General features: G+C 35.4%; 2 long non-coding RNA genes across 2 annotated transcripts; both read left to right on the top strand.

The window, feature by feature from the left end:
• The first annotated feature begins 688 nt into the window (after window positions 1-688).
• On the top strand, window positions 689-5,383 carry LOC140843723 (uncharacterized). Its single transcript, XR_012121723.1, has 3 exons — window positions 689-789; window positions 3,821-3,935; window positions 5,277-5,383. It is a non-coding gene; the product is annotated as an uncharacterized lncRNA (long non-coding RNA).
• Window positions 5,384-5,879: 496 nt separating this feature from the next.
• On the top strand, window positions 5,880-9,348 carry LOC140843724 (uncharacterized). The gene is made up of 3 exons (XR_012121724.1): window positions 5,880-5,967; window positions 8,744-8,805; window positions 9,291-9,348. It is a non-coding gene; the product is annotated as an uncharacterized lncRNA (long non-coding RNA).
• The last annotated feature ends 543 nt before the right edge of the window (window positions 9,349-9,891 follow it).

A 9,891-nucleotide genomic window follows, 5' to 3' on the forward strand; every position in this document is an offset into this window, starting at 1 on the left:
GGGTTCTGAGTGCGATACTATCACTGGACATTTTATTCCAAGCCACAAATGTAGCATTACGTAGCATTAGGTATATTGAGCATCGTGTCGGTATTCATTTTTAATCTTGAGGGGGTTACTCAAACCAAGAGATTGTGGTGAGTTTAGTAAAGTAATACATGGTATTTGGGTTTTGGTTTAATTCCTTTTTAATTAAATTGCAGAACTATCCTGGGGACTAAAAGCCTTTTGTCATATGCTTGCACGAACCTATTGTAACTTCTTATGGGTTTGGGTGACTTTTCTAGTTTACCGTAATTATTTTCATGTTTCAAGGATATCATTTCTGCTTACCTTCCTTAATAAACTGAATGTTTCAACTTATACTTGTTCCTTATATAATCTCTGGAATTTCTCAGAGATTGCTAATGTGACTAAATATTTTGGGTTCAAGTCAGATTTTATGTTTTTCAATTAGAGGTTATTTAAGTCTCACATGACAAATGATTGCCTGGTACTTGAATAAGATTGTTCATTCTAAGTGGCAGAAAACAACATATTTTGTGGATTTTTCTTAAAGGTTATTTAAGTAGGCAATACTTCTGTGTTCCAATAAAATATTGGCATGGTAATGAAGGTTAGTATGGTATTAACTGTAGCTGTGCCTTCACTATGAATTAACTTACCACCTTATTTTTCTTTTTTGACAGAGCAAATTCGACTAAAGAATATCAGAAAAGCATATGGAAGATGTATGTCGTATCGCTTGCGGTTATTAAAAGCCCAGCCAAATATTATTCCTACTCTAAAGTAAGTAGTTGGTTTTAATAAAAAAATCAAAATGTTTACACTTAGCTGTGTATCATATAAAATAGATACATGATGAGTAAAACGTGACTGTGAAGAAATTGCAGCTTAGTATGGGTAAAGTGGGGTTTGTAAGATTGAGAGCTGTCTGAACACAGTGGCTCAGAAGTTCATAGAAGGCGTGCTTACTTCTGAATCGGGGAGCGAGGGGAGAAAGAGAAGTTGGAATTTGAAGATGACCCTGTGCATTGTGTGCCGTGATTTTGAATTTTGTCTTAAAGATTATGGGGGAATCTTTAAAAGGTTGTCCAAAGCAGACAGACAGGTGCCATGGTCAAGTTCTCAGTTGACGGTGACAGTCAATTTATAGAGCGCATGGGCTGTGTGCCAGGTGCTGTGCCAGGGCTTGTGTTCGTCTCATGAGTTTTATGTCAGCCTCCAGGTAGGTGCTTTTGCTTTTTCTCAGATGAGGAAGGTGAGACTAAGGAGATGAGGTGACTTGGCCAGGACCCTGTATTGTGGCGGCCGCACCTGCTCAGACAGGCCGCGGGCGTGTTCACAGTGGGCCTGCTTGGTTTTGTGAGGCTGTGGGATGTGTTGGTCTGGAGCCTGGGCTTTGGACCTTCGCCCTCGGGCATCCGTTCCGAGGTAATAGGTGAAAGTGCTGGCAGGTGAGAGCCGTCCCTCTCAGAGGGCTGCGTCCTGGGAGCCGCCGGCACGTTTGTGCGGTAGGAGAGGGGCAGACCTAGCAGAGGAAATAGTGAAAGTAGACCCATGTATTTTTTAACCTTGGTTTAAATGATGATGGTTGTTTTCAGCATATCTGTGTAACTTTAAATAGTTTTTCTTTGTAAGATTTGACTTTGCCTGGCTTTGTTCCTTTATAGAGAGAGGGATCTTAGCTTTAGTGTTAAGGGTTCTTTAATGATGTGAAACTAGAAGGCTAAAAATTAGTGTTTTCAGGAGTAGTTTCATGTTCACTGTTTGTTTTTTGATATTTTAAATCAGACTTTTCTGAGGTACCACAGCCAATTTTTTGCCTCCCAATCTCTTCTTTTTTTGGCTTTGGTCAACACTGTGTGGGTACCCATCTGAGCTTTAGTTTTCAAGAAAATACCAACTCTGGGATGTTCTCCTCAGTGATTAGTGGACTGATTTATTTAAATAGGAGTACAGATCAAAGATGTTTAAGGAAGAATAAAATAGATCCCAGCAGCAATTTAGATAAGGTCAGAAACCATCAAAAAACCTTTTTGCTACTTAACCCTGAAGCATTCTTTCAAAATTAAGCTGTCATTGTGTAATGCTCTGATTGCTGGAAGTTGCTTCCAAAATGACTTTTAAAGTATTTTAAAGAAAAAAACCCACTAGACTTCATAAATTAATTACTAAAGCTACACGAAGGGAAAACACCTTTTCAGAGAAGCTGAACATGATGTAAGAGAACGGGGCACAGAGCGCGATGCGCGGCCTGCTCTGTCTCCACCTTTGCTGCGGCTCTCGGGTTGAGGCGCGGTCTCCCTGCTGTGGGAGGTCTGGCGTGAGCCTCTCCTCTCCATTCATAGCCTCGGAGAGCCAGGTGCTGCCTCTCCTGGCGGTAGTGTATCCTAGGCATGTTGCTCCCTTTCTCTTCTACCCTTACTTGCTTCTACCCTTACATGCCGAAGCATGATGGTGGGAAAGCTTAGGGGACTTTGGGACTGGGATTGATTTTGTTTGAAAAATCAGGGTGATAAAGGTCAGCAGGTAGGTTGAAGTGGATGCTGGAGGCTCATTCCAAATAACCGTGTTTAAGTTAGTTTCCTATCAAGAGAGTTTATTGGAACGTTTTCATTGTCTTTGAAAACAGGGCATTCCACAGTTCTGTTTGATTAGGCCTCCTGTGGTTCATTTTATGTCTTTGTTAAACAAATTATAATACAAAGGGTATAAAAAAATTATTTCAGCACTTAAAGATACCCATTAAGATTATTTACCTTGTATATATGTATTTATAATAAACTTTTTTAACTACATACATACAGTTTTGAAAAGTTTTACCTTCTTTTAATTTAGGAATACAAGGTAGATAATATTCCACAGCAAATATTATTTTAGTGGCTAGATAGTATTTTACTGTATGGATGTACTGTTAATTTATTTGTCCAGTAATTTACTGATGGGCATTAGTGTATGTGTGTTCTCTGCTATTTTCTATTATTTGTGACTACCCTTTTATATTTTATGTACTTAGTTCTAGATTATTTCCTTCTCAGTTTCTTGAAGTGGAGTAGATTGATAGTGAAAAGGGTCTGTACCTATTTTGGGCTTTTGATACCTTATTGTCAGATACTCTTCAAAGTGAAGGATGTATGGGTTACTTTCTCTTTAGTCTCTCCAACACTGGTAGTATCAGTCTTTTAAATATTTTTACTAAGCAGAACATACTGGAGAGAAGAAATTTTTTTTCAAACTATATGCTCTTTTAGATCTTTTTTTAACCTGTTGTACACATCTTAATCAGCTAAAAAATGTTCCATTATGTGGCTTTATCTTAGTTCATTTAATTCGTTCCCTATAAATGGGCATTTAGGTCATTTACAAAGTTTTGCTATTATAAAGAAGGCTATTTATTTACCTTTTTACAGTTGACCCATTATTTTCTGTAGGTTATCTCACTGAAAGTGTAATTTCAAGGTCAAGAGCAATTCTTTTTTACATTAAATGGTTTACTGAATAGTTAGTGTTAATATATTTTGATGTGATAGGTCTAGTAAGTTGAATTAACTTCTTTAATAAAATTCTGCAGATAGTAACTAAGAAAATATTACACACAAGGCAGTGTCCAGATTGTAGAGAATTCAGAGGTGGAAAAGACGCTGTCCTTGGCATGACGGCTCCCAGCTCAGGGGCCTCAGGATTCGGGTCGGTAGCGTAGTGCTCTAGGACTACCTTAGGTAGTTTATGTCTCGATCTTGTATATTGTCTTTAGACCCCTAAAGGGAAACCATGCAGATGTATTTATTCAATTTTCACTTATCTTTTTCCTTAACAGGAAAATAGTTCTGCTTGCAGGGTGGGCATTGTTCTTATTCCTTGCATACAAAGTTTCCAAAACAGACTGAGAATACCAAGAACACAATCCTTATGAAGTATTAAATTTGGATCCCGTAAGTAGTATTTTTATATAATGCTCACTAGTCTATTGATCCCATGAAAATAATATAGGTCCACATTCCAAAAGAAAGTGGACTGGGCCTAAAGAAATCAGACTTTGGTCAGTTAAATTTTTTTATTAAAATAAGGTATCTATTCCATTATTATTCTAATGTATATGTATATTATTTTTAAGCTACAGATGTTGATTGTCATCCTATTATAAGGACTGGATTGTAATTAATTGCTAGAATGTAAGAATATTTAAAGATGAGATGAGAAGTTAGTATATTTTTAAAAGATATATGAGGTTGGTTTAATGCAAAGTTTAAAACCAGCAGGTGTGTTTGTGTTAGTGGTATGGTAGATCTCACAAGCCTGCGTCAGTTGGCACCCAGGCGTGTGGTGTGTCTCTCTGTCTCGTGGAGAGTGGGTGTTACTGTCTTTTGGGTTAACCTTGGCTGTGCCTTTTAGGTGATTTCTTGCTTGAACTTGATTGATCCCAATAGAAAATTAGTCTTCTAGGCATATTAGTGGAAAGTTAGAAATGAAATGAATGCTAGGGATCATCTCCTTTTTTCTTCCAGTGGAGAAAATGAGGCCTGGAAAATTTGTGTCTTGTCTGCAGTCCATAACTCTTTAGTAGCCAGCCTGAATCTAGTGTTCTTTCCATTTTTTTCCCCAAACCACTTTCTTTTACTTATAGTCTGTGCTCAGTAGATGGCTTTACAGAGATATATATAATACAAAGTAGGAGTGTATTTATCTCTAGCTGATTGCATATCATCTGATTTTTCTTATTGTGATCATGGTCATCAAGAGATTTTTTTAAGATTAAAATGTTTTGGGGATTTAATGCCATAAAAAATCAATATGAAAAATATAATAATAGAAACTGAGTCTAATTAGGAAACAACTAAGGTAAACTTAATAAATGTTTACTTAATATTAAAATATTGACAAGCAGATGAAACCACATATTATTCAGATTATTTCTTAGAAAGGAAGTTAACCTTTGATTTGAGGGTTTTTTTTAGCCAGGCTTCATTTACCATGATCATTCTTTGATATTTAAACATCATTATACTTTATTTAAATATAGCATTTTTATAGTTTAACCCTCAATCATCAGTGCCTAGTGTACTGCACAGCACATAGTAGGTATTGGGCAAAACAAGTATATTTTTATTAAAAATTACATAGGGTGAAATTTTTGGGACAAAATATACAGAATGAAAACTTGATTTTCTCTTCCTGAAAATACTGAATAGATCATATTTTAAGTTCAAAATTGGATGGATTATATTTTTATTGCATTGTGCTTATTTTGACTGAAATAAAACTTTCCCTTTTAGGGAGCAACAGTAGCAGAAATCAAGAAACAGTATTGTTTGCTGTCACTTAAATACCATCCGGATAAAAGAGGTGATGAAGTTCTGCTTATGAGGATAGCAAAAGCTTATGCGGCATGAGTATCATAGGGCCCCTTATATCTTTTTAAGAATGGTAAAGATAGTTTTCTACTTAAATAAGATTCTTCAGGACTCAGAATAGCTACATCAGCGCACAGCTCTTAGGTTAAATTTAAGAGTAAAATACAGACAAGATGTCTGTTTTTTGAGGACTTAATGTAGAATTCTGTGAGCTAATTAAAAAATATATTAATAGAATACTCAGATATAACAGCAAACAGAAAGTGGCACGTGAATGACAGAAATTTGGGAAATACTGTCTTACTCGTTTTTGTGCTTAGTGAGAGTATATTGCCCATGTCTTCCTCTACCCCTTTGCTGTGGATTGCTTGTCATCCATGTGCATGTGATTCTGTGACAGAGCGGTGCCTTCGGGAGCTTCCGAGGTGTGGACTGTGTGGTTCCTTCTGCACAGCAGGTGCCTTGCAGGTGCTGCCCTTCATCAGCGTCTCCTTCCCCCTTCCCCGCGTGTCTCCTCAGGCATTCACTCTGCTCACGCAGTGTCGCAGCACCTTAGCTGCTGTCTTCAGATAATTTAAGAATTAAAGGATCCCAGAGGAAGCCAGATAACCAAGTAGGTGCTTTTAATTAGTAGTTTTAATTTTAGTGCATTTGGTGCAGCTGTTTTTCACTCCTCAGTCTATAGGTATTGTAACATTTTCAAGTTCATAATTTTGTTCTCAGGTTACTGGAAATCTGACTCTTTATTTGGTATGGTCTTCATTCTAAAAGGTACAGAAGAATAATATATGACCTTTTGGTTTTAACTCACTTAGATGATCAGTATATAGAATGTTTTATATGTGAAATGTTGTAAATAATTGATGGTCTGTCAGACAAATGTGAAAGTAAAATGATAATGGGATGCAGAACTTTGAGATCTTAACAACTTGTACAAGTGTAACTAGATTAAAGTGTACATTTTACTAAATGTAAGTTCTGAGTGATTGAATTGAGAGTCCCATCTTATATATAACTCTAGCAGCCTAAGTATAACTCAGACAATCTTTCAAATGTAGTTAAAGGCTTTGATCTATAGTTTTTAAGCATTTTCTTTTGTTAGGATATTTTCTCATATTTTCCCATTGTAATAAACAAGCTGGGTTATTCTGATTTTTCCATAACAGATTCTAGCTTAAAGAAAGGAGGTCTGCTTATTTTTGAGGAGTTGGACCAACTACTAAATTTTCTGGTTCGTTCTTTTGGATATAGTTGGGATTTAGCTCTCAGGTATAAAACCCATCTTTAAGCTACTTTGTAACAAGTGGGCAGCATAGATGTTAGCTTAAAGCTATTTTAATTTTTAAAAAGTGTTTTTTCATAAGTTCCTACACATGAGTATGAAACTTAGCTCTACATAGTCAATTCAGGATCACTCACATATAATTTAGTGTAAGCATTGCCTAGATCAAGATTTATAATCTGAGATTCCCTGATATTGTATACAGAATTTATATGTATTTATAAATGTGCATTTTTTTCCAGGATAAAAGGGACACAGATTTTATTAGTTTTGTAATTCAGCTGCAAAGTTAGGAGCTGTAATCATGTTTAGGAAACTTTATACTCATTGGATTTTTAGTAATTATGTTAGCATCATTAGTCCTATTTAAATCTGTTATACATGAATAATGCTAAAATCACATAGTTTTTAAGTACTTTAAGTCTTAGGAATGGTATACTGAAACACTACTAAAAATAAAAATCCAGTTGCATTCTCATACTGACTTTTAAAGGGTTGATGATTCCTTTAATTTGCTTGAGGATCCAGCATGGTGTGTGTCATACAGCAGTTGTACAAGTCAGTTAAATGGATGATGTTCCAATATAGATGTTAAAAAAACACTGAAAGAAAATTACAATGTACAATGACTTGTACAGTTAAATGTAATCAGGGTGTGTGTAGGTTGAAAAATCAAGTGCTCCTAGGATGTGAGCAGTGCTTTATTTTGCAGAATCTGAGGGCACTTTATAGAAAACAGTACAGTTTATTGTGCTGTGATCATCAGAAGCCAAAAGGGAACAGATAATTGTTTTTTGGGGAACAGAATCTGATTAGAAGACAGAGTATTGAGAAAAATAATAACTAAAGCTCTGGATGTGTGGACAACTGGACAGGGAAACAGGGCAAAATTTTTTGAGGAACATCCCTCTCTTAGCAGAAAAGAATCTTAGCACCTCTTCTTATTAACTTGCAGTCTTTAATGATGCTTTTCATTGGCTCCTGTATTTAATTGTAGCCTTAGGTCAAATAGTATAAATGGAGTGATGGTTATATAAGGACTATGATGTACTTATTTTCATAAATAAGCAAATCAATAAGTTTAAGAATATTTTCCAATCATTGAAAGTTTTTGCTGTTTTATAAGAGTATTTGTGCATTCTGTCTTTCAACTTGGCACTTTATTGAACAGAAGCTATATTGTATCCTAAGTGCATATGTTTTAGGAAATGCAAATATGGCTAAATTAGATTTGGACATAATATTATCTCTGCCAATTAGTCTGCAAGAATGCCTTCCTTACTGTATTATTGTGTGTGTGTGTATTTTTTTTTTTAGTGTGTCTACCCTGTCTCCTTAACAACATGATAAAGTTTCTGAAGGAGTTGTAATTTTCTTTCAATGTTTTTTTAACATCTATACTGGAACCTGGAATAAACCCACTCTCATTCTGTGCCTTGAGCCTCTGCCCCACAACTCCCACTTCCCAAATCAGGTGTTTAAAAAGTCACTGTCACTTTTATATTGTCTGGGTGAGGAAGATGTTGCTGTAGCAGGTATTTTATAAATCCTGTTGGCAGTTGTCTTGGGAGAAAATTGTGATTTCAGCATAATGCAAATGACCTTTTCCACAGTAGTGGAGTTTTAACAGGTGTTCTTCATTTTTTTCTTTGAGAATGTGATGGGCAATTTTAGAGGGATTATTATTATTCATTATGTTTTAAGTTTACATTTAAAAAAATAGGTATGTATCATTAGTTAAGTATAAATATGCTCACTGAAGAGATTTTGGAAAATACATACATATATAAGAAGAGTCACCTAAAATCCCTGCCTTCTCAGAAAATGGAGTGGCTTTCTAAGTTCCATCCGGCTTGAGCTGGTGAAACCTGAGAACCTGTGGGCCAGTCCGGAGTGTGTATAGAGGCTCAGTAGCTTGCATTTTCTGGTAATGCAGAATTCCTTGCTCCCCCTTTCTCCTTTTTTCTGATTTCAGAGAGGCTTTTCTTGGTTCTCTGAAATTAATATCTTTAAGAAATGAATTGGTTGGTTAATGGAGTTTGTATATATGAATGTTATTTATGAGATGTCCCTTTCTAATTTTGCAACTTTGTTCTCTTGATGCTAGCTTAACTGATGAAGAGTCCCGGAAAAACTGGGAAGAGTTTGGGAATCCAGACGGACCTCAAGGTGTGGTAAATGATGATTTAAAAATACTGGGGATATGGTATATACTGAAAATACTAATGAGATTGAAAAGAATATTTTTATTTTTTTTGTCAGTGGATAGGCAGTTTACAACCAAAAGGAATTAAACAGAGGAGTAAATTGAGTTCTCTTTAATTAATTTTTACTTTTATTTTTCTTTCTAGAGGCTAGTTTGAAAGCTAGAACTTAGTTTGGTTGATGAGAAGTGTATTGTCACTATTCATTATTTCCAGTTACTACTTGATAAATAGTGGAAGAAGGAATTCATGTACTTGGATTGAGTTTTTTTCCTTCTAGGAAAATTTAAAGTTTCAGATATAAACCATATCCATTAACTTTTGTGTGATGGGGACACACATCAGATAATCTTTCTCAAGCTTTTTTTGGTGGAGTGAAGGGAGGCAGAATTTTGGAATATAAAGACATCTGGAAAAGGAAACTCTTCAAAAATATTCTTCCTACTTTAGCCACGAGCTTTGGAATTGCCTTGCCAGCTTGGATAGTTGACCAGAAAAATTCAGTTTTGGTGAGTGTATTTAAATAAGGCACTTCATAATGTGTTTCACATATCTTGGTACTATAAAGAGAGCTATTACAAAGAAAATATTGTTATGATGTTTTTGATTTAACTCTGTATTGTGAAAACTGTTTTTATATAATGGAGAAAATTGGTTCCATTATTAGGTTGCTGGTTTAGGGCAGTTTGTCCTAAATATAATTTTAAAGGCTTAAAGTTACGGTGATTTCTTTTGGAAGCAGTTTCAGATCAGGTCCTACACTTGGTTGGGGAATTACTGTTTTTTATGGTGTCTACATTTATCCTAAGTAGTGCTAAAATTTTAAATTATCCTTCATGTCACATTTACCCAGGCTAAGTTATTTTTAATGTATGCTCACTAATGGTATCTATTCCATAATGTGCTTTAAGAGGCAGTAGGGAATCAGACTTCAATCAATGATAGATGCTGGAACCCCAAAACAAAAGGAATTACCTTAACCTATTGTACAGGACTAGATGATTCTGTGCTTCAACTTTTATGAAAATATCTAGGAGCTATCTTTGAGGCA

This window comes from Manis javanica, chromosome 10 (assembly GCF_040802235.1).
Source record: "Manis javanica isolate MJ-LG chromosome 10, MJ_LKY, whole genome shotgun sequence".
Classification (NCBI taxonomy): Eukaryota; Metazoa; Chordata; class Mammalia; order Pholidota; family Manidae; genus Manis; species Manis javanica.